This window comes from Taudactylus pleione, unplaced genomic scaffold, assembly GCF_031769625.1.
Source record: "Taudactylus pleione unplaced genomic scaffold, aTauple2 ptg001137l, whole genome shotgun sequence".
Classification (NCBI taxonomy): domain Eukaryota; kingdom Metazoa; phylum Chordata; class Amphibia; order Anura; family Myobatrachidae; genus Taudactylus; species Taudactylus pleione.
This window is the reverse complement of record NW_028285538.1, coordinates 191489-217484: the sequence shown is the minus strand read 5'-3', so window position 1 is coordinate 217484 and position 25996 is coordinate 191489. Positions and strand designations below refer to the sequence as shown.

Here is a 25996-nt window from a genome sequence, read left to right as displayed (position 1 = left end):
ACCACTGCCGGGAACACACAACACAATATCGCTCATGGAGTGAATCGTTTCGAAGATACGCGGCATTAAACTACACAGGTTCCGGGATTGGCTCCAGTGGAAATTGGCAGTCTGACAAAAACCGGTGAGAAAGATTCAAAAGTATCCTTTTATAGTCGGGGCAAACTAGATGACTCATGCAAGTTCATATTAATCCACAACCTCTGTGTTTGCATGCAAGGGTGTAACTAAAACTTTGTGGGCCACCAGAGGTAAAAAAATACATACATTTTCCTCCACACAGACCCCATTCAAGTTATGCCACACAGACCCCATTCAGGTTATGCCACACAGTAGTACCCCTTATACACATTATGCCATGCAGTAGTAGTGCCCCTTACACATTATGCCACACAGTAATGCCCCTTACACTACACAGTAATGCCCCTTACACATTATACCACACAATAATGCCCTTCACATATTATACCACTTAGCAGTAGTGCCCCATATAACACATTATTACACACGATAGTAGTGCCCCTTACACATTATACTCCCCCCCCAAAGACTCACTTCCCCGTGTCCCTCCAGCAGTGTCTCGCCTCCCCCTGTGTATCATCAGCAGCCAGCAGATGTGGATTAGGGGACGGGCTGCCAGCTAATTACAGCTGGTATACCGGCAGGCAGTGGCAGACATGAACAGGCAGCGCCAGCGCAATTTGAATCTGGTGCCGGTCCGAGACCTTCGATTGCCTCGCAACCGGTGTAGCTGTCCCTTCATGACTGCCTGCCAATGCGCCAGCTGTAATCAGCTGCCTAGCCTGCATCAAATCAACATCGCTGTCACCGGGGCTCCCCTCGATGGCCCTGACTGGACCAGCCCACCTTGTGTGCGTGACTGGGTGCAGGGGGTAGGGCCGTAACTAGGGTAGTGTGACCAGTACCGTGGGACAGGGCACCAAAGGGCAGGGGGCGATGTTCAGGCCTGGTAAATTTCTGTTTATTATCATTCTCACTTGTAGCTTCCTTTTATTTTTTACCAGCATCTCCTGGCCTCCCCGATCTCTTCCCTGGCCCTTCCCCATGAGGCCATGGCCCTTTTTTGGGTGTTATCTCACTATTTAAAAAATAGGGGGGGCGCCAATGCTCTTTCTGGCACAGGGCACCAAAAAGTCTAGTTACGGCTCTGGCAGGGGGTGTGGCGGGCCACAGATGCAGCTTGGACACCATAGCAGCAGCACCCCTTGCACCCGCTATAGTTACCCCACTGGGCCGAACTCAATTCAATGCGAAAATGAATTTCTGCGGGAGGGAGCTCCAGCAGTTATTCAATACACAGCGCTGTTTGGGCAGGCTAAAGGATTTCTTCTCGCACCCCCTGGGGATGCGAAGAGAAATCCGACAAAAGTGCCCAGGGCGAGCTGTTTGCCGGCTTAGCGCGGCGTTAAAAGCCTCGCGGTTGGCACTTTAGCGGTTGCAGCGACAAAACACCAAGGTTAAGTCGCGAGAACCGGGATTCTCTGACTTAGCCAATTGCCAACCAGGCAAACAGCTCGGTGTATTGAATAACTGCGGGAGCTCCCTCCCGCGGATATTCATCATCGCATTGAATTGAATTCGGCCCACGGTCGCGATATACACTGGACATATAACAGGTATCGGGTATGATGATGCGATACTACATACTTGATTTATCCGTGTACCCATCAGTTTATTCGGGTGGAGGAGGAAAGTCGGAACTCTGGATTGATATCTTCTGTCGCGACTCGCGATAGACTCAGGATAAACATCCAGCCCTTGCACCCGAGGCTCCACCCACTCCGAGACAACAGCATCGGTAGCGATGACAACGGCCGGCGTGCACCTGGTTGGCGGGTTAGGATGGAGGGGGGTTTCCAATGGGATTCCGCCTCCTTCAATGGCGGTTGGGGCAGAGCGCGGCTGCGCCGTGACGTCAGAGACTGGGGGGAGCCAGCGCTGCTGCTGCTCCGTGTGCTGCTGCTCGGTGCAGGGTGCTGAGCTCTCTCTCATCATGGACACGGGGTAAGCGGGGCTGCTGGTGCCTAGGGACACCCATGAGGCTGTGGGATCCGGAGCCCGGGGAGACTTGAGCCGGCAGGTAAGTGCGCTGGTTATCTGCTCATTCTCTGGCTGCTTCCTGCACACCCGGATCACACTATGCGAGTCTATCTCCCGCCCCTCTCTCCTGTTCCTGCTGCAGACTCCTCTATCCCGGGAGCTGTGCTCACTATACCTAACTTATTACTAGAAGTCACACTAGACCAGCGTGGTATCCGGGAGCACCGTGCACGTACCTACCTGTCATTCTTATCTCACTGGCATGTGATTAAAGGGCACACTTACCTGGCATATTTATTTCCAGATCATATGCTTATAGGGTACACTTACCTACCTGGCATGCTTATCTCCCGGGAATGTGCTTACAGGGCACACATACCTACCTGGCATATTTATTCCAGGTCATATGCTGACAGCGCACACTTAGCTACTGATCTGCTTACCTCCCGGACATGTGCATACAGGGCACACTTACCTGGTATGCTTATCTCCCGGAATGTGCTTACAGGGCACACTTACCTACCTGATCTGCTTACCTCCCGGTCATGTGTATACAGGGCACACTTACCTGGCATGCTCATCTCCCGGGAATGTGCTTACAGGGCACATTTATCTCCTGGTCATGTGATTAGTGGGCACACTTACTAACAGGCACACTTTCCTTCTGTGAATGTGTCTTCCAGACACACATCTTCTGCATGTGCTTGCGAGATGTGCTCACCTATTGGACACACCTACCTTCTGCTTTACCTAGTGCATGCATACTTACTCCCTCCATGAATGTGCCTACTGGGCACACACCCCTCCGTCTACTGGCCACCCTTACTCCCCCTCCTCTGTTACTGTGTGTACCAGGCATACTTAGCTCCCATCTTACACCCTCCTTCCCAATTGCTTGTGGTACCATGTACCTCCCCAATGAATGTCCCTACTGGCCACCCTTACTCCCCCTCTGCTGTTATTGTGTGTACCAGGCATACTTACCTCCCATCTTACACTCTCCTTCCCCATTGCTTGTGGTACCAGGTATCACCCCAATGAATGTCACTACTGGCCACCCTTACTCCCCCTCTGCTGTTATTGTGTGTACCAGGCATACTTACCTCCCATCTTACACTCTCCTTCCCCATTGCTTGTGGTACCAGGTATCACCCCAATGAATGTCACTACTGGCCACACTTGCTCATTGTGGATGTGTGTACCCAGCACACTTATCTCTGTGCATATATCTAACTGACACACTTATCATGCACATGCTGGACAGCCACACTAAGCACCTGGATTCATGGACATTTACAACCAAGGCGTATGAGCCCTTGTCACATAGTAAAAAGGCCACACCTGGTATTATAGAGAGAGTGAGATATAACAGAAATAAAATATTTTGAATGCACTTCTGTACATACTGTACGCTCAGGGATAATCTGTTTCTATCATATTGTTGGAAGTAAGTTGCATGCAGCAGTAACTGGCTCAGAAACCGTTGCCTAGAAAGATATGTATTTTGTTAATTGATGCAATCACTTTTTAGCACCCTATGCCTACATGAACTACTAATTTGATTGCTTTAATCAAGCCTGTTTGATGGGACTGTATGCATAGGCACAGCATACACACCAAATTGATTACTCATTTTACATTGATGGCTTATTAAGTTATACTCGGAGCTCTTCCTGCAGCATGTCCTCTTTGCCAACCCTCTTCTGATACCTCCACGTTGTACCTTGCAGCTACTGTGCTCTCCAGTCCCTATGATGAAGGTCACCACTGAATTCTGCACACTGTTATTAGCTGTGATGATTTCTTAAGCTGCGTATCCAGATGAGATCTGACAGCTCTCTGCTGGCTGTGATTATGTCTCAGAGTTCTCAGCTGACCCTTTGCCCTTCTCCTCAATCATCCTGTGAATTAGGGGTGCTCTTGCAGCAACTCTAGCTGTGTGCTGGATGCAAGTGCTGCAGTGTGGTTCTTGCAGACCGGAAGGGTGCTGTTTCCAGCTGATGACTAGGCAAGTGTGTATGTTGCTATATGGAAGCAAGAATGCTAAGCATGTACAGTACCGGAGGAATCTGGTCTGCATCCTATTGCTCAGGGCAGACCCTTGCCCCAACCTGTGCCCCCCATAATCCTGAATAAAGCAGTTATACAGAACGTAAGAATATCTCCCAGTTCTCCCTTGTTTTAAGGATTTTATTTTCCCTTGACGATGTGCCCAGTCTGATTATACTTCTTGGCAAATTTCTGTGATTTTTTTTTTTTCTTTGGATTGCTGAAGGTCACAATCTCCTCTGGCTGTCAGGGGGTTAATTGAGCAGGAGTCCAAATGGCATAATTTTATTTCATTTTTTTTTTTTTAGTTCATAAAACTCCCTGGTGTCTCTTACTATATTAAATGCAGACTTGATTCATTCTTTACTGAATGGCTCTATGCCAATTCTTTTCATTGCTAAAGATTGTAATGCATTACCAGTCTGGGACTGGCATGGAGATTTGCCCTGTGTGAGCACCTGTAGATTGTATTTATTTAGTTTGTACAATGTGTGTCTTTACACTGGTGTAGATACTGATATGGCAGTTATGTTAACATAAGAAATAACTGGCCTATATTACATGGAATTCTCTTAGACGGGTGGTGTCAGGATACAGAGAGGAGACAGAACTGTCTGATTCTCTTAAATTGCTGGGTGTGTCATTTACCATTCAAAACATTGACCCTACAGGAGCCCACAGTTCCTGGCAAGATTTACAGATCCCCATGCATACCGCTAGCCTTTTATCCCCTTACAGAATGCAGTGATGCTGCTGAATGAGGTAGAGTACGGACACAAAAAGAACCTGCCAAACATGCTGATGTGTAGTGTTCTTTATTCCCATTTACAATGCACTGCGACTTAACAAAACAAGACTGTAACAAAGGGGTTTATTGGGATAAATGACGGCTGTTTTATGAAGTGGTTTTGGTAGCTGCGGAGAGAACACCATTCAGATGTGAGAACTTTATCCCGACCATCAGTGTTGATGGATTCCGTGAAAGTTATTGTGCTAGAAATTAGCCTTTTTATGTGTTATATTAGAAAACAACAAGCTGCTTGCTCTTTCCAGTGATGGGAGAACAGCAAACTATTTTACTGGCCACTTAATATTTGAAATATAGTTTGCGCTTCTAAGACAAACTTCGGGGGCAATGTCCTCATATAATGCTTAATTTCTACAGTTTTTTTCATAAACTGCAGGCTTTGCATTACATTGTATAAGTTGCGGGAGGACCGTTTCTATAGTGGAGAACATTTGTGTATAGTTGTCAACCTTTTTTAAGGTACCTTCCTCTTTGTATTTGTGTAATAATTGTTGCACTCACAAACCCTGCTTATTCCTTTCACACACAAGCCAAAAACCTGGGGTTTTGCCCGTGAACGCGTATCGACCCGGGTCCAGTGTGTGTGTATGTGTGTGTGTGTGTGTATATATATATATATATATATATATATATATATATATATATATTTTTTTTTATTATAAAAATGTCTGACCCGGGTTGGCAGTCCTTGGTCTGTGACCTTTTGTTGCTATCAGGGTTTTTCCCGGGGGTTGCAACCCGGGCCGTTGACCCCGCTCAAGTCTGAAAGGTGCGACCTTAGAGATGACATCTTCTCCAAGTGCCCACTGAATATTGGAAAACCCGGGACTGGTGTGAAAGGGGTAAACCTCGGTTTCAACCCGTGCTCAGTGTCTGGGGTCTGTGTCTTGTTGAAAGGGTTATCATTGACTGCAAAGTCTCCATAAATGGCTGGCTGCAAAAAAAGTAACCTCTGTACTTCTCAAGAAATGCTGTATTTGATGCCGGAGTTTGCTTAAACTTTTAGCCAGAGCTCCACTTAGTAAACAGCAGGGTCGCCCTATAGCATGATTTTCAGAAGGAGTCTTTTAAAGTGAACCAATCCTTACACACCATGAAAGAAGCCAGTTTGTTTTTCCATGAATGTCTTCCCATGTGTTCATTTAAAAAAAAAAATGTCTGCGTCCAATGTATGTAGGCGACACGAACACTTTAATATCAGACTGTCACCTATTCGTAGTGGAGAAGTGGGTTTTGCAGACTGAGTTGCTGTTCATGAGAATACAGCCATGGTCAAAAGTTTTGAGAATGACACAAGTATTGGTTTTCACAAAGTTTGCTGCTTCAGTGTTTTTAGCCTTTTTTTGTCAGATGTTACTATGGTATACTGAAGTAAAATTAGCATTTCATAAGTGTCAAAGGCTTTTAGTGACAATTACCGTAAGTTTATGCAAAGAGTCAATATTTGCAGTGTTGACCCTTCTTTTTCAAGACCTCTGCAATTCACTGAAGCCGCAATACTTGTGTCATTCTCAAAACTTTTGGCCATGACTGTACAGTCTCCGTTCGTTAGGCATAAGTGACATCGCAGGAAAACGATGTTCATGACAATACAGCATATCCATTGTAATGGCATGTATTATAAATATCATGCCCATGCTTTCTCATATACTGTTCCTTGATAGGCTTGTTGTTACCAACAAGCACATTCTACACATGCCTATTACATTCCTTTCACCACATTAAATAACAAAGCCCTGTGTTTCAAAGCAGTTTAACACTGTACATGTATGCCTGCTACAAATAAACCACACTCACCATGTATGTAGATTTACAATTTAAAGTAGAGATGAGAGATTTGGTTTTGGCTTGGATCTCAGAATGAGGCAAAACGTCATCTTTTATGGACATCTGTGTCGAGATGTCTGTGAAAGATTAAGTTTTGCCACGTTCTGAGATCCAAATTTGGCGGGAAGAGCCAAAACCGAACTGTTCCACTCTAATTGAAAGTACTTTTACAATGAATGCTATACACTGAGTGGCTACATTATTATGGCCACAGGGTAACTGTTGGGCCATTTTTTTGCCATTTATTCTGCTTGAATTTTTCTAGGCATGAATTCTACTAACTGTTGGTATGTTTAATGGGGATTATTAGCAAAAACTGCGACTTCCAATCCCTGAAGGTTTGATGGTAGCAGATCTAGAAGGGTCCACACTTTCATGCTGTTGTCTCCATATCCTCCCTCACTCTACGCTATGCATAGTGTAATTGAAAACATGATTGTCAGACCACATGACCCGTCGCCAATAATTTTCTTTTCAATTCCTGTGTTCCTGAGCAAACTGGAGGAATTTCACCCTGTTTGCAGCAGAGGACAGAACAGGTGTTCTTCTGTAGCCCATACATTGTAATGTGTGGCGTGCTGTTCATTGAGAGGCCATCTAAATTGGTCCCAGATTCAGATTATCCATAATTTGATGAACGGTTGCCTGTCTGTGAGACTGAACAAGTCTTCTGCCCAATCTCCGTTCTGCTCGAGCATACATTAGATGTTTACGACCACAAGATTTGTTTTTTGTCTGCTTGTCCACTCTGCATGTACTTTAACAACTGCCGCCCTCAAGCGCCAACAATCATTCCATGTTTAAAGTCCGTCAGATTGTTTTTTAGCCATTATCTCATGAGAGATACACTTCATTAGTCTCTGTACACGTTCTCATTTCCGTTCTTATACAGATTCAGACATCCATCTGCATTATCTGTGGTATAGCTATTTTGCATAAAATCGCCCGGTGGTCATAATAATTTGATCACTCACTGTATATATTCTATTACACATGTAAATATACACAATCAGTAAAGCAATAGTTAATTTTAGAGTTGAGGAGATAAATCCTTATTACCTAGGCGCCTGGGAGCCTATGTTTTTTTTGTTTTTTTTAAGGCTTCCTGTATTTTTGTAGTGCAGAGATCAAAGATCTTAAGTTTTTTTTTTTTGTAGTGTAGGGAGCAGCTTCTTTTCAGGGGGAATTTAAGGGGAGCTGGAGTCATAATTCTGGCCTTATATAGACCAGACTCAAACACCTAGCTCCCTTCTGACTAGACAGTGATGACTTCACACCTGGCCACGATCCATCATTGTGTACATATCAACTTAAGTCAGCTTATACAATGGGGTGGTAATACTATGCCAAATACTGCAAGTTCACTGGCTGCTGGAATGCCTCTACATGTGAATCCTCAACCGATTCTCATCTAGTTTAGGTTACTGACCATGCCCTTCCGTGATTACCTCATTGCAGGGGGGCGTCTATACTTTAGGAGCAATTCCTCCTTTATAGCCAGCCATTGATTAGGAATAAGCAACATTGCCAAGGCACTGTTCCCTGAATTGATAGCCTGTTTTATGAATATTGATTGGGCCAACAAAATGCCTGCTAACACTGTGTATGTTACAACTAGTTTTTAAAGTGCATCCATTGCCTACACACAGTGGAGGCAGCCATTTTTTTTTTTCTCTTGAGCTGAAACAACATTCATGAGTACTGCCTACCAGTATAGCCTCATGCCTCAGTGATGTCACTTGTTCCTAGTAAATTGATTGGGTGGATATTGATTCCCTTAGCAAAACACTGCCTGCACTGTGAGTTTTGGTGGTGGGATTTAGGGGTCTTTTTACTAAGCAGTGTTAGGAGACAGTGTAAAGTGATAAGGTACCAGCCAATCAGCTCTCAACTGTCATTTTTCAAACACTGCCTGTGAGATGGCAGTTAGGAGCTGATTGGCTGGCACCTTATCACTTTCTTAGCACTTTTCACTCTGTCTCCTAACACTGCTTAGTAAATAGACCCCTAAATTACCTCGGCAACAGCGCTTTTACTTAGTGTGCTGCTGAATTGCCTTCTCATGAATATTGGTACAACCCACCAACACAAAATGGCTGCCCCCATTATATGTAGCAGACCAGTTCACTTTAAGATGGAAAGATTTTGTTTCACGTTGTTGAGAACTTTTTGGGCTCGATTCAATTGAACGCAAATTAAATGGCTCCCGGAGCTGTTCAATTCAGCGCGCTGTTAAGGATTTCTTCTCACATCCCTCCAGAGGTGCGAGCAGAAGTCCTACAAAAGTACTAGTGCGATGATGTTTTCTGCCCTTAGCGCTGCGGAAACAGCATCGCGCCGGGAAGTTTAGTGGAAGAATGGCCGTTCTCGCGTCTAAACATCCTGTTTAAGGCGTGAGGGGCGGGAGAACGGGCATTCTCTGACCTAACGGCGTGCTGAATTGAATAGCTCCGGCAGCTCCCTCGCGGCTCTATTAAGTTTGCGTTCAATTGAATCAAGCTCATTGTGTTGTATGTCTTTGAATGTCCGGTCGCACATGATTGGATATAATCATTTAATTATGCTGGCTAGATTCCATAGCTAAGCAGCAGTGAACCTGTGTCATAACAAATGCATCTCACAGGCTGAATAATGCAACCAATCATATGATTGAAGAAAGCCGTTCACTTGGATCTGCGTTAAAGCTGCTGTGCTTGTAGCAAAACTGACAAACTCTGCCTCCGAGAGATTAGGCGGGATCACGTTCATGGACATACTTCATTATACCCTGGGAAAGATTTAAGCCACGGAACTGCTAATGCACCTGTGTCTGCGTCCGCTCCTACTTTATCTGTTGATGCTACTCGTCTTCTGATAACAATGACTCTTGCAGCTGTCTGTGTGTTTTTAAATTTTGTGTTAATAAATACCTGCGCAAAAGGGCATCATTAGCTTTGATGTGCCAGTGGTATTTTACAGTGTGGTGCCAGCTTGTGATGACAAAGCACATAAAGATTTCGCTGTGGGGTAGTGTTCTGCGGAGTTAATATTACTCCAGCTTGTGGGCACATTACTGCAGTAGCATAGTTTATTTATGCAGGTGAAAATCTGAGCGAGAAAAAAATACATGACAAATAATCCTTAGAACAAACGTGGAGATGGAGCGCTTGTATAAATAACGACACAAATGAATACATTTTTTTTATAATTTAATATATTATTGCATATAACATGCGGTACATATTAATTAATAACTGGAGAATAATGATACAATGTAGTGCAAAATTCTGTTCAAGCTCTACAATAAGTTGATAACACAAAATGTCTTCCGTTTAATTTGTGCTAGTTCCTTTTAAGGTCACAGATGTTCGATGCACATATGTGAATAAAGTTATCCCCGATTAGCAATAAATGTCACCGGTAAACGCTTCTGCCTTAGGTACTGAGCTTGATCCACCCGTTTAGTTGTGGGCTCAGACACATATATACAGTGGTGGAATAAGTAATTTGCACATTGTACTCACTGATTGAAGTCTCAAATGGACTTACTCTCATTGAGTACCGCATGTTATATGTAATAGTAATATATTAAATTATCCATTTTTTTTTATTCATTTGTGTGGTTATTTAAACAAGCGCTCCATCTACACGTTTGTTCTATTGTTCCTTTTAGAAGGTGGCAGATCCTACTGGTGCAGCTAACCACAAATCTATTAACTGATTGAGGAGCGCACCCATATACATCTTTGTTTCTGAAATAATCCTTAGCCCTTTTATGATGTCTTATATCGCGGGAGGCTGGAATGATACTATTACACACTCTTGGACTGATGCAGAGTTAAACTGATGCTTGTTGTTGGAGCACATATTGCAATTTTTTTTGCTCTGGACTTGTGCGTGCACACAAGTATGGGCGATGCAGAGTTGTACGCATTTTGATTGCGTCGGCACTGATGACAGTAAAGGCGTAAGGTGGCATTCTCATGTAATAAAAGTGTTGATAGAACTACGGGCTATGGAGAATTGGACAGAAGTGTACATGAACCTCTTTGCATGCGTATCTTTGGCAGATAGTCTATTGATAACTGGCAGGAGACAAAGTGTACACAAAGGGCCTGGCACACCGCAAGATGCGTACAACAATGCGTACTGGTGACTATACACATTACTGTGCACACAATGCAGGAACACTTTATTACCAGTTATTTATATAGCACACACATTCCACAGCGCTTTACAGAGGATATTTTACCATTCACATCAGTCCATGTGCCAGTGGAGCTTACAATGTATGGGCTCGATTCAATTCAACATTCTCCGACTAAAATGCCCGCCGCACATCTGTTAGCACTGCGCTAAGCAAGAAAACAGCTGCGCGACCTGAACTTTTGTTGGATTTCTCCTCGCACCCGCAGAGGGGTGCAAGAAGAAATTCTTTAGTCGGACTAAACGGCGCAGTGAATTGAATAGCTTCGGGAGCTCCCTCCCTGAATTGAATCGAGCCCTATGTTTCCTACCATATGTACTCACACATACACACTAAGGTTAGGTTAATTGGTTTACAACAAAAAACTACCAGTATATTTTTGGTCTGTCTGAGGAAACTGGAGCACCTGGTGGAAACCTGGGCAAGCACATGGAGAATATACAAACTCCACACAGTAAGGGCTGTAGTGGGAATTGAACCCACGAACCTCAGTTCTGACTCCTCGATTTCTATTAAACTCTGCACTAGGCCCATAAACTGTAATATGTGAGTACCGTATATACTCGAGTATAAGCAGAGTTTTTCAGCACATTTTTTGTACTGAAAAAGCCCCCCCTCGGCTTATACTCGAGTGATGCTCCAGGACCAGCGAGCTGCGGTGCAGACTGTCTCTCTCTGACACAGCTGCACCGAGTGTGTAGCGCCGGTCAGCACTACACAGTGCCAAACACACAGCCGCCGGCAATGGCAGCTGTGTGTTTGTTGTAATTAGCAGCCGATGAGAGTCTGTCAGACTGGGGGCAGTACCAGGGGGGGGGATTACTACTGGGGGCACTACCAGGGGGGGGGGGATATTACTACTGGGGGCACTACCGGGGGGGAATACTGCCAGTAGCTGCTGCATTTCCCACCCTAGGCTTATACTCAAGTCATGAAGTTTTCCCAGTTTTTTGTGGTAAAATTAGGTACCTCTGCTTATAATCTGGTCGATTTATACTCGAGTATATACGGTACTTAAATTCTGTCAAAAAGTATTGTATATTGGAAGTATTCCCTTTTTTTCACGCCCCTTATTAACACACTGTGCGTAATTTAATTTTTTATTATGGCTGCAGCCCCTGTCTACAGTGATGGGAACTGTTTTTACTTATCGTGGATTTCTGCTCACATTCACCTCTGTTGCGAGCAGAAATTTGCGATAACTGGGCTTTTGGGCGCCTTAACTGCCACTTTAGACAGCAAAAGCCGCTTTATGTGACAAATCCCCTGCAATTTAGGCCCGTCCACCGTGATAAGAAATGGTCGCACAAAAATAATTGTATAGCTCCCACCACGTTAGACGGGAACTGCGACCGCGATAAAACAGTTTAATTCCCACAGTAGTGTTTACTCTAGGTTAGGCGCGGGTAGGGACGGCACCTGGCAGTTGTTTTAGCAGGGCACCGCCAAAAGAGCAGAGTACATTCTGCCCTTTTGAAATCGGGTAGGACGCGGTGCCCAGCTATAACAGCCTAGTGGCAATGCTACACATTGAAATAATTGAGCTCTGTTGTTTTATATACTAATTTGTACTCTTGACAGTGTTTCATGCTTTGTTTTATTTACGTGCACTACGTTTTGGTTGCACATTGACAATTTAAAAGCTATTTCAATAGGCGCTCCAATCCCATTACAATGTGTTTTTTACTTTCTGCAAACAGACTTGTCTTACCTACTGATATCTGTACATACTGTATGAGTATACAAAGGAATATTGGGGAAATGTCAGTATAGCAAAAGAGTATTAGAAGCTCAGCTGAAGCCTTCATATTGTGCATTCAGTACATTTCATTAATAAATGCAGCAGATCAATTCACTATACCTCCTACCACAGTGATGTTGCTAGTTCTAGTGAATTGATAGACTGAATATTAGTTTAACCCTGAAACTGGCTTCCTCTGCACTTTTAAAGAGGAACGTCAATGATCTGTATTGTATCTAGTGCTGTAGATCTGGTTTATGGTTTACGCTTGTGATATGATGTGGCCAGTTCAATTGAAGGCAATGTGCAGCCCTATTTCCTGCGATATACAGCTGTGCACACATATCCTATTACGGTAGGCGGAACATTGAAATGCACCTACCACTATGTGGTTGACTTGGCCAGACGTGGTTCTTTGGGTGCAAAATGTTTTATTGTGGGTGTCATGGATTGTGAATAAGGCTTGGTAGGGTGGAAAGCTTCTGAATGCAAAACAAAGTAGAAAACTCATTAATAAAACATTTTAGCATGTGATATGAAAAAAAAAAGTTTCCCAAAACATCACATGATATTACAGTACCAACGTTGTATTGTGCTGATACTACATACAGCTCACTTTATATGCTTTATAAGGGTTGTGCTTTTATTTCTAATTATGGAAAATGTGCTCATGTTTATCCTGTGAAATGTCTCTGGCTGATGAGAATGTACAGAAAAGACTATGCATGCTGCTTCTAACACTGTATATGTTGCTAGCTCTTTCTGGCAAGGTAAACCCTGATCATACTGTATATATGGTGTGTATTTTAAACACTTGAACCCTGCTCGAGTTGATTTGTCCTTTTGTAATAATGTATATTGGTAGTCTTGTGTCAGAAGCATATAAAGAATGCTAGATACTATATATGTATATAGTGATAGATATTTGTATTGCAATTTGAGGACTTGCTCATCATTTGAATGTATTGTGTTCAAACTATTATTTTTATTAACATAGGCAGTATTGTTTATAGGGAGGGATTCAGTTGCGTTTTTGCGCTCCCATAAGTAATCGGTGCCCGTTGAAGCAATTAACATGTCGACCCGATCGTGCACTCGTGCACGAAACTACTGTATTCCCATAATGTGTTTTAGTGTGTGTTTCTCACACACACACTGTGAAAGCTGTACTTTTGTCCTGTAATGTGTGATAATGGGGGAGATGTATCAAGCTTTCTTAAGAGTGGAGAAGTTGCCCATAGCAATCATCATCTACCTATCATTTTATAGAATATACTTGATAAATGCTACTTTGAAGCTGATTGGTTGCTATGGGCAACTTCTCTACACTCTCCCCTAGTGCTCTTAAGAATTCGATGGGAAGTAGTGATCTCACAGAGGAGTTTAATGGCATATATTCACTGTACTGTTTCCTAGGCTACTAATAGGCTAGATAAAGCTATATTGGTTGAACCCATAAAATGTCTGCCTCCATTAATGTACTGAAAGAGATGGTATTTGGTTGCTGTGGGTTACAGTGCATCTCTGCTATTTACATATGTTATTTAATAAGGCATTACCTAGTAACACACAGGACCAAACTTTGTGTGCATTACATACCTCCCAACATGACCCTCTCCAGGAGGGACACAATGCTCTGGTCCTGGACTTCCCTGGTAATTTATGATTGGTGGCGGCTCCAGAGGTGGGGCTGCAGCACAGTACAAAATTCAAATAGGGAAGTCACACCAACTGCCAGTGAGTCCCGGCCAGTGATGTTTGGCAGTGTGTGAAATGACAGTTGGTGTGGCTCCCCTATTTGAATTTTGAACTGTGCTGCAGACCCACCTCTTACCAGGGAAGTCCAGGACCAGAGCATTGTGTCCCTCCTGGAGAGGGTCATGTTGGGAGGTATAGTATTGGCGTTATTGCCACCGGAATACACTGCTTACTGTCTCTGCTAAATATAACTTGTTAGCTCCAGGTTACGTGGGGTTGAAATACGTAGGGTGATCAATGCATCTATGTGCCCTTAGCCAATGGTAGTGAAGGAAGGGTTATTTTCTGCAGATACATTGTGCTAACACTTGTAAGTATTGCAGAGTCTGGCTGCTCAGTTGGTAGGAAACTCATTATGTGCGCATTGAAGAAACCTAATTTATTTCATTTTCAAATGTATTGCTGCTGCCATCTGAGGAATCCCATTCCTCTGTGCCGGGAGAGGTGATGTTTGCAATAAACGCAAATGGAATGTGTTTTAGCAAATCGCACGATAGGGGCCTGTATGAGTTATGGCACATGCTGGTTGGCTCTGATGCGGTTTTAAATGTTTTCTGACTGTGTTAGTGTGTACATTTCTGGATAAATCTATCTGCTCTGCAGTGGTTTAGAAGTTAATAGCTCTACGTTCGTCAGGTATGTTCTCCAGTGATGGAATTGCCATTGAATAGTCTAGCTGTTTTTAAAGTCATGTCTATTAGTTCAACACACGATTATATACAGTGTGTGACTTTTTACCGGATTTAATGAGCATGTAGAGATTACGGTCAAACTGTACCTGTCTTGTAGAGCAGAAAAATCTAGCTGTAATAATAATGCCCGTATAACATGGTTAAGGTTTCCAAATGGTAACTAACTCCACATAATAGTGTGTTGTTTTTTTTAATAAAACTTATGGCCGCCCTCAGAAGCTGTTTAGCTGCCCCCTGTGTATCTTCTATGCCCTGTAAGGGGGAATAAATTTCAGCGCAGTGTGCCATTGCGATGTTCATCTGCGCACAGTAGCGCCTAATATAGTGTCCAAACATTACTAACGTTCCTGCTTGTCTATATGCGGAGCGAGGGAAAATTAGCGATGTTATACAGCGCAAAGTGCCTTTGCCCAACTGTTTCTAAGACACTTTTCACCCATCGCACAGAATTGAATGTCCCCCTAAGGGACAACATAGTGCTGGGAGACCATTGCACAGAGGGCCTGATTCAACTTTGGAAATATGGTGAGAGAGAGCACGTAACTGTGAACCATGACAAACCATGTTGCAATTCAAGGGGTGTAAATACATACATTTTATTTTGCATGCAGGGTAAATACTGGCTGTTTTTGCAAGTAGCCCACAAATACTGCACAGCTTTATTTTTACACTGCAAATTAGATGTCAGTTTGAACACATCCCTCCCAAATCTAAATCTCTGCACATTTTACATCGGCCCCACCTGCACTGCAGCATGGTTTCACCAAGATGATCAGTTAGTGCTGTTTATCGCTGTATTCCCAAAGCTGAATCAGGCCCAGAGAGCAAAAGGTCCCGGAATATGGGTGCTATGCCCAAGAGGACGTCTGAGGATGGTGACTACAAATTTTTATTTTCTAAAAAAAAATTAAGGATCGACATTGGCCAAAATTTTCAACAGAAGTTCAGCATCAAAATATTGTCCCGTCCTCCTCCATCTAGTGCCTACAGACACTTTGCCCAGGGCGTAATGCAAATAACCTGTTTAGTTTAACTATATATTGTACACACTCAGCAATACACAGTGATTTTCAAAAGAGAAAATAGCTTTAAGTGGAAATCGTGATATTCTAAAGTTTCTATAGGTGTGTTTTTTTATTTTTATTTTATTTATTTGATCACATAATGCACATTAGGATACACACTTTCACAGGATGAGGATTCTGCGTATCTACACTTCAGAGTGCATTCAGTAAGCATGTTTAAAAGCTGCAACCTCCTTAAGGCCCCCATACATCAGAGATTGATTGCAGCAATCGTGCAATTTGCAATCGATTGTGTATAAAAATCTTTCCCTTTTTCAATCGATTGCAGAATTGCCACAATCTGCAATCGAATGAAAAAGGGAAAGATTTTTATTCACAAATCGATAGCAAATTGCACGATTGCTGCAATCAATCTCTGATGTATGGGGGCCTTTACTCGTAGCAGAAGCTTGAGATTCCTCATTGTAGTTGCTGTTATGTTATTTGTGTTTCTCTGGCTTAAAGAATACAAGGAAAAACTGTTTCATGTCTCCCCTGCTTCTTGGCACAGATAGGTACTGTGTAAACTGGATCTAAAGGGCATATTCAATTACCCGCTGTGTTCACTGCGTGGGTAAAGCTCTGGGTTTAACGCCCGGAGCTATTCAATTTCCCAGTGTTTTCCCTGCATGGTAAACTCATAAGTAGCCAACCCATAGATTATGCGTTAAGTGCTGGTATCTATGGGGTGCATTTAACGCAGATTTTTTTCGCAGCTCCTGAGGCTGCCAGGGAAAATGCACGTTATGTGCTCCCCTTGGGGGCTTAACGTGCGAGGATGCAGCACTCATTGTATAGGTCTGAGCTGACAATTAGCCTTGGGGTAAAGTTAGTCACTGCATTAATCTGTCTCTAAGAGTAACTGACGTACATGCTGCTAAAAACTTTAAATTTTACTTAATGTACAGAAAATGATAGTAAAAAAAAAGCCTAAATAAATAACACAATTGTCTAATGCGATCTACTCACTAAGGTATAACTTATTCCCTATAAATTTGGTTTAATACAGTAATGTCTTGGTACAACCACTAAACAATTAATTGTAGTATCTGATGTAATTTAACTCCACTTCATTGGTGGCTGGATGGAGATGATTACTTTTTTCCCGCAATGTCCTGATTAGATACCTTGATGTAGAATACATTTTCAACAAAAAATTAAAAAGCAGCTTATGTGTTTAGTACAGGGCTCGACAAAACCCGGGGGCCAGGTCTCCATGGCGACCAAATTTGGCTGCCTGGCTACCAGATTTGAGGGCAACCCCCTGCTAGTGTAGTGCGGAACCGCGAGCGCGGTCCACACTACAGAACAAACGCACAGCCGCCAGCGACAGCTGTGTGTTATAGCAACCAATGAGAGTTAGAAAGACTCTCATTGGCTGCTGCGTCAACGAAGGGAGGCGGCTGGAGCTCACTCGTGAGCTCCGCCTTCTGGCTCCCACCGCAGGGGGTGATGGGAGAGACGCCATGATGTCTCTCCCATCCCACAGTGCAGAGTAAGAGCAGGCCCAGAGGAGTGGACAGCGGTGCTCGTCTGCAGGAGCGGGGATCAGGTAAGTTGTGTTTTTTTTGGGGTGTATGGGGCACTGCATAGGGGGGGTTGCTACAGGGGGCACTGTATGGGGGGCTGCTACTGAGGCACTGTACAGGATGGAGCCTCTACTAGGGGCAATGCATAGTGGGGACTACTACTGGGGTCACTGTATAGGGGGGGACTATTACTGGGTGCATTGTATAGGGAGGACTACTACTGGGGGCAATACATAGGGGGGGGACCACTTCTGGGAGCACTGATTAAAGGGGCACTACATAGGGGGACCACTACTGGAGACACTGTATATGGAGACCACTACTGGGGGCACTGCATAGGGGGGGTGGTTGCTACTGGGGGCATTGTATGGGGGGGTGGCTGCTACTAGGGCACTGTATAGAGGGGACTACTACTGGGGGCACTGTATAGCGGGACTACTACTGGGGGCAATGCATAGGGGGGACTACTACGGGGGAAATGCATAGGGGGGGCCACTTCTGGGGGCACTGTATATGGGGCACTGCATAGGGGGACTACTACTGGGGACGCTGTATAGGGGGGGACTACTACTGGGGGCAATGCATAGGGGGACTACTACTGGGGGCAATGCATAGGAGGGACCACTTCTGGGGGCACTGTATATGGGGCACTACTACTGGGGGCACTGTATATGGGGCACTACTACTGGGGGCACTGTATAGGGGGACTACTACTGGGGGCACTGTATAGGGGGACTACTACTGGGGGCACTGTATAGGGGGGAACCACTTCTGGGGGCACTGTATAAGGGGCACTGTTAATGGGGCACTGTATATGGGGCATTACTGTGGGCACTGCATAGGAGACCACTACTGGGGGCACTGCATAGGGTTGCCCAAAGCATATTCTTGCACCTGGGCCCACCACTCTCTAGTTCGGCCACTGCCGTCAGTGGCTTTGCTTGCTCGGGTTTGTTGGCTGCGGAGGGGTGGTCTGTCTGGGGGTTGGTTGCCTGGAGAGGGGGGTTAGCTGGAGTACCCCGTTAGTGGTGTGACCATGGGGGTTGGTTGTCGGGGCGTAAGTGCTCAGTAATGCTGCCCCGGGGGGAGGGGGGGTATGGCTCCTACACTTTCATCCTGGCTCCTAGATTTTAGAAGCATTTGTCAAGCCCTGGTTTAATAAATAGCAGGTCACATTATTGTTATTAAGCCACTGTTGATGAGACTGCATTGGGGGATTCTGCTGCTGGGTCAGCGAAGTGAAGGACAGGTCTCAAATATTTTCAATGTGGGGCACTACTACTGACACATCCACCTAAAGGAATATAGATGACTAAAGGACTTGCGAAGTTCAGACAGTCTATATGGGCGGTGTTCAATTGTTTTCTCGCGCCCGATCTCCCGTCTAAAGTGACAGGAGATCGCAGGGTGACATTCAATTGATTAGAATATCTCTCCCAATGAGGTCGGGTTTAGCCGCGTAAAACTGCTACACCTGTCCAAAGTGCTGGGCATGATTGCGAAAAGTGCTGTTTGGGTGCCCAAACTGGTCACTTTGCGCATTTCAGCTTGTACTCCCTGGTGGGTGTGAGCTAAAATGCCGGCGCCGACAACTGATCACGCTCGACAGGAGCTACAATTGAATAGCTCCGTCGGGTGTGTAGGTGGCTGCAGAAAATTGAATTGCACCAACAGATTTTACTGTGTGATACATTTATGAATAGAATCTGGCCTGTAAGCGTTCAGTAATAGGGTATATGTTATCCTATTCATTATAATACAAATTAAATGTTTACAAGAATAAGTCCACCCAAAATTAAAAATTCAGTACTTGGAGTAATCCTGGGGTCTGCCATGCCTGCCATTCCATGGGTCCTTCAATGTCTGCAAGAGACCAGTGGGCGCTCGCTTCACCCCTTCTGAGCACTTCTCATTTGAATAGGAGACAACACCACTGCTTGTTTGGAGATGGAAAATGGCACGAGAAGCTAGGCAAGCGTCTCCGAAACCTGATTGGCAGCAGAACATATGACGGCTGAGAGGCAGCATTACTCTGCATATCTTGTATGTAAAATATAGATTCTGTATAGTGAAGTTGACTTATTGGAGTAGGTCCTACGTGTAAGTGTGGCTATATGCCGCATTTACTATACCTCCAGACTCTAACTTTTGTACAAAAATCTGCAAGTCTGGGGCAAGATCAGACCACGAGGGGGGCGAGTCGTGATGCTGTTGCCGCTCATTGAAATGACAACATGTACCTAATAGCATTGATCCCATAAAATTGAATCAAACCAGGAAACCAGAAGAACACACATCAAGTTTTTTCCTTTATGGAAAAGCTATCTTTTATACGCTCGTCGTTTCACAGGTTGATTAAACTTGGTAAGTAACTAGATAATGTAGACGTCTGATAGTGTGTAGTACATGTGAAGTCTGTAAAACATTGGTGGTTGTTAGATGTGTTAAGGCCCCCATACATCAGAGATTGATTGCAGCAATCGTGCAATTTGCACTCGATTGTGTATAAAAATCTTTCCCTTTTTCAATCGATTGTGGCAATTCTGTAATCTGCAATCGATTGAAAAAGGGAAAGATTTTTATACACAATCGATTGATTGCAGCAATCGTGCAATTTGCAATCTGTGATGTATGGGAGCCTTTAGACAGGTGTGCACAGCACCTGGTCATCACTACTTTATTACACATATTCTTCCCAATTATCTGGCCCAATCAGGACAAAGCTGTCCCAAGAGGGACAGAGCCCCCCAAATGAAGATTGTCCTTCCTAAATTGATACAGTTGGGGGTCAGAAGCAAATTAATTCATGCACTGTTAATTGCACCAGCCTATATTACTACGTTATCAGGTACACCATTTTATCCAATTTCCGATAGACCGCTGTAGACCTATACAGATAAGAATATATTTTGCATTACACAATATTAATTGCTTAAATAAAAATTGAGATTTGCTTTTATTCTGACTTGCTCTACTGTTATAATGAAATGACATCTGAATAGGAATAGCTAAGACCAATATCTTTTTGTTTCTGTGATCCTACAATCTATAAAATCATATTGACAGATTGCGCACCTCTTCATGTCCTCTGTGTAATAACAGCAGATACAAGATCAGTCTGCTGATCTGTGTTCCCACTGACGGACGTTTGTCATGTCCTTTAAGCCCCTGAATAGCAGACACGCAGAGAAAAAAATACATTCAATATACTGTCTCTGTTATGCTCAAATCCCTTGTTTCATGGGATTTAGTGGTTATTGATGTATGTGCTGCATAATAACGAACCTTTCTATATTATTAAGTTCATATCCACATCTTTAAATCTCAGTTAATATAGACTGTCTGGCTCAAGATGATTTATATTTGTTTGTATTGTGCTATTCTCTAATAAACCACTCTCAGTTCATTCATATTGTTTCTACAACTCGCACATCTACATCCTCAATGAGCTACATATCCATTGTAGCCATAATCTGTTGCATCTGTAGGAAATAATAGTTTCATTATTTTTATGCTTTATTTATTTTTCCTCAGTTTTTCTTTAATTGTTTCTTTTATATATATAATGAACTTTTTAACTTGTTGGCTAGGATAATCCAATAGCGATAAACCTCACCTCTGTTAAGTCCTGGGTTTAAAGGGAGAGTTAGGTGAAGGGGGTGAGTTTAAGCACTGGGGGGGGGGGGGAGATTAGGTTTAGGCTGCAGGGAGGGATAGGGATAGAGCTAGGGGTTAGGATAACTTACCTGTAGCCGTTTGGATTGTAACCTTGTTGGGATTCTGACCATTGGGGTTCCCGAGCGCCGGCATCCCGTTGTTAGCATGCTTTAAGTGAATAAATGGCCAAGTGATTCCAATTTTGGCCTCATAGTAAATATGTAGCAGTTTCAGGCAGTGCTGTAAATACCATTTTTGGGTGATCTTATATCTGATCATACCTGTGTGCGCACTCGGACATATCCCACTACTGGCTGCATTTTTTTTCTAATTAATATATAAAAAAATGAAAATAATTTATATACTGGTTCAATGTGAAACTAATTTGTAAATGTAATATGCAGACTTTGGTAACTTAATTAGCAAACATGAAATCCTGGTTCTCCCTGTTTTCTGAATACTGTATTTGTGTATCCCCTATTGAATCATGTTTTCTAATACTTAGCCCACATTATAATCTTTCCAACACATGTAACAATGACATTTCTTGGCCAGAGGACCAATCGCTGGGATCACTGGTTACTTTGGAGCAGTTGGTATTCGGACTATTTGACCTCTTCCGATTCCAGGGGAGGCTGATAAATATGGGCAGAAGATTACTAATTGTTATTGGTTATTGAGTTCACACCGTGATATTAGGCCAGTTGCCTTGTGTCACAGCATATGACGCAAACTGTTTCCAGCCTTCTATTCTCCAATGCAAATTTATCCGGTTCATTTAGTCATTTTGATCAAATTATCCAATCATTGTGGTTGGTGGACTTAGTCGAGGATTCAATTGGTTTATCCTGCCCATTGTCGTGTGTAAAGTGATGGGAGATCGGGGTGCGATATTCAATTGTTTTTTGGCGCCCATGCCTTATTATGCATGTCGTGCTCAAATAGGGTTTAGCCACGTAAAACTGCTAAACCCGTCTAAAGTCCTGGTTGTTGCGCCCAAACCACAAACTTATCGCTCATTTCTGCTTACAACCTCAGAAGGATGCGAGCAGAAATGTGTCCACCCAAGGCATACGTGCCTGAACAGAACAACCATTTAAATGCTCCGCCATGTGCCCAATAGTCACAGCTGTGGGTGAAAATAAGTGACCCTCCCCCCCCATATTTAATAAATTTGTACCAAGTGACCAAATTGCAATGTGTTCCTCCAGTCTTGGGATGATTTTCTTGCAATGTGACCCACCAGTCTTGGGAATGATTTTCTGTATGTGGTTTCTTGGCTGTGATGACCGGTACCTAAGAACCAAGTCAGACACCTGTATGTGAATTCTATATTGAATGGGAGCAGGCTGGTAGCAGAGAAAACCACTAAGTAGCAGTGTACATAACCTTTTCTAGTTCATAATTCAATGCTGTTTATCTAATTTTGTGCATACATTTGCAGTGAGAGGGTCATATGTTGTGTAGTATCACATGCCGCTGCTTGCATCGCGGACCCCCCACAGTCAGAGCCGCAGCACAGCCACCATTAGCGCATCTCACTGTGAGTACAGCTGGCTCCCTGATTAGCAGGGAAGCCAGCTTAGCACTATCAGTGGCGGCTTCCTGTGTACTCCAGCTCCCTGATTAGCAGGGTAGCCGGTGTTGTCCCTGCATTAGGCGGCTCATCAAAGGCAGTATATATATAATACATAAAGAATGTACTGGGAACACGCGCCAGTTTACAAAACGGCGCTAGAATGCAGGGGGTGGAGCTTAGCTCCGACTTCCTTCTCCTGATTCCCATCAGCCCCAGCGTTTCACTGCTGACGGCCATTACAGGGAGAGGCAGCGCTGGACAGCCTACGGACCTGTATGTATTACAGCAGGGGTTTAGGCTGATGTAGAGAGAGAGCATAATAATAATTAATACTTTGGCTGGCGTTCTGGCACTTCTAGGAGCGCTGTTGTGGGCAAGTGTGACTGTCTCCAAACTCTCTGTACCCCATTATATTCTGTTTTTTCTTACCCTGTCACTTAACCTCTTGTGGTTTGTATGTAGCATGACTGGCAGGTCTGAGGCTTCGCAAAAGATATTTACCTGCAAAAAGTGTGAACATTTTTTACACAGGGACAGTAATCTACCTCCAGATTGCGTGACTGTTGTTATACGGATCAACCATCTGCAGAGATGTCAGAACCACCGTCTTGGACGCAGGTTTCATCTGTTATGTCCTCTCTCTCGGCTGAACTGGAGGCTTCTCGCAGAGAAAGAGAGGCTTACAGGTCAGCTGCTACAGAGGTACCAGTATGGGCTAGATCCATAGCTGTTTCTATGGAGGGGTTTTCCAAAGCCATGACAATGGTGTCCGCTCCGCAGGTCTCTAAAAAGATTGTTACCCTCAGTCATCCATTGGGATGACCCAGAGGAAGAGGATATGTCGGAATTGGAAGAGGGTGAGTATGCCCCAGATTCGCCTAAAGAGCCTCTGAAGTCTGTTCCTGAACCGGTATCAGAGGGAATGGAAGCCTTGATTGCTGCAATACGACAGGTACTTGAAATACAGGAAGAAGACTCAGGTCCTACAAAACAGTCTTTCTTTCTCAAGAAACAAAGACAAGCTACGGCTTTCCCTATATCGGAAGAGCTGGATCCACTTCTAACGAGAGCCTGGGAACATCTAGATCAAAAGTTTCAGATGTCCCAGCGTTTATCATCTTTTTACCCCTTTCCAGCAGATAATAGAAAGGCTCGTGAAACTCCCACTACAGTAGATTCATCTGTATCGCGACTGTCAAAAAAGACTACTCTCCCTGTTCCTGGAGTCACGTCTTTAAAGGACATGTCTGATCGGAGACTGGTGAGCACTCTTAAGTCCATTTACACCGCTGCAGGGGTGGCTCTTCGTCCAGCGACAGTTAGCTGCTGGACTAACAAGGCTATCGAAATTTGGGCTAAGCAATTGGCGGACGGAATGAAAGATCAGCTGCCAATGGAGGAACTCATTCTGTTAGCAGAACATATAGGTGAAGCGGTGGCTTACCTTGGAGAAGCGTCTAAGGATGTTTGTTCTATTGCCTCCAGAACTTCAGCCCTGGCAATTTCAGCACGGCGGGTGCTGTAGCTCAAAATTTGGCAGGCTGATGCAGAATCCAAAAAGCTGTGGAAGCACTCCCTTTCACTAGAAATGTTCTTTTTGGGGCAGAAGTAGATAAGTGGATCTCAGGCTACTGGAGGTAAATCAACTTTTCTACCGACTGCAGCTCCTCCACCTAGACGATCTTATTCGGGACCTTCATTTCGGTCCTTTTGGGCCCTGAGTCGTTCACGTGGTCGTTTCAAAGGAGGATCATCAACGTCCCGTGGTACCAGAGGTCAGGGTAGAACCGCAGTCACCACAAGCTTGAGTCTACAGGAGGTTAAGTCCACTTCTAAACCCACTGCATGACGGGCTTCCCTCTCACCTGGGGGACCCCAGAGTGGGAGCTCGTCTTCGGGACATCAGCGAGGTCTGTACGGGAACCTGTGCGGACACTTGGGTCCGAGATCTAATAATTTTGGGCTACAAGCTCGATTTCCAACTTCAACCCCCGAATCGTTTTTTAACCACAGGTTTGCCAGTTTCCAACGACAGAGGTGTGGTCTTACAGAAAGCAATAGACAGGCTTCTGTCCATGAAAGTGGTAATCCAAGTCCCTAGTCATCAGAAGGGAAAAGGATTCTACTCCAGTCTTTTTGTTGTTCCGAAGCCAGACGGCTCGGTCAGACCCATTCTAAGCTTAAAGGATCTCAATCCATATTTACGGATTTTCAGGTTCAAGATGGAGTCTCTTCAGTCCTTAATTGCAGGCTTGGAGGAGGGCAAGTTCATGGTATCTCTAGATATCAAGGACGCCTACCTGCACATTCCCATTTGGCCACCTCACCAGGCTTTCCTGAAATTCGCAGTTCGGAATTCTCATTTCCAGTTTGAGGCCTTGCCCTTCGGCTTATCTTCGGCCCCACGGGTATTCGCAAAGGTTATGGCTGGACGACCGCTTCCGGGGCCAGCAGTGGGCTGCGAGAGAGAGATTGAATGATCTCTCTCCTGTACTGGGTGCTACCATAGACAAACGGTAGTTTACACTATCTGAGGATGGTGTAAACTACCATGGTTAAACTCCAACAAGCTTAGCACATAAGGATCAGATGGTAGTCCCCATTGATAATAATGGGGACTGCGATCTGAAGTGCTAATTATTTCCTGCATTGGAAAGGATCGATACTGCAGTTTCTGCATAATTTTATGTATCTGTATAACTTTATGTAAAAACTGGCTTGATACATCTCTTTCCCCGCAGCCCCCCCGGCCAGCCCCGGAAGCTGGCGCTGTGCACATGCGCAGTGTCTGCTTCCCCTCGGGAATTCTTTCACTTCAGTAAAAGACTTTCCAAAATGCCGGGGATATAACTCGCAGTGACAGCAGTTATCGCAACCGCTGTCCCTGCGACTTCCTGGTAGTACATTGCCGGGATATATTCAAAAATTAAACTATTCCCGACGAGTTGCATTGTTAATAATCGCGGCAGTACTGCGATTATTAATACATAGGCCCCTTAAGCTTTAACTTCACAACCTTAATTATAGTAAAGTCCAATTCCGTTA

The 25996-nt window shown here is 44.2% G+C and overlaps 2 protein-coding genes across 2 annotated transcripts in view; one reads left to right on the top strand and one right to left on the bottom strand.

Annotated features, from left to right (window-relative positions):
• The window catches only part of CCDC148 (coiled-coil domain containing 148), a 304783-nt gene extending 303005 nt beyond the window's left edge, over positions 1-1778 (bottom strand). Inside the window, exon 1 of the mRNA XM_088461987.1 lies at positions 1669-1778. The gene's annotated coding sequence lies outside the window, so the exon portion shown is untranslated. The remainder of the gene's footprint in view (positions 1-1668) is intronic.
• A 141-nt stretch (positions 1779-1919) lies between these two features.
• LOC148453503 (plakophilin-4-like) overlaps positions 1920-25996 on the top strand; it is a gene marked incomplete at its 3' end in the record, with an annotated part of 213306 nt that continues 189229 nt past the window's right edge. Inside the window, exon 1 of the mRNA XM_088462009.1 lies at positions 1920-2101. The remainder of the gene's footprint in view (positions 2102-25996) is intronic.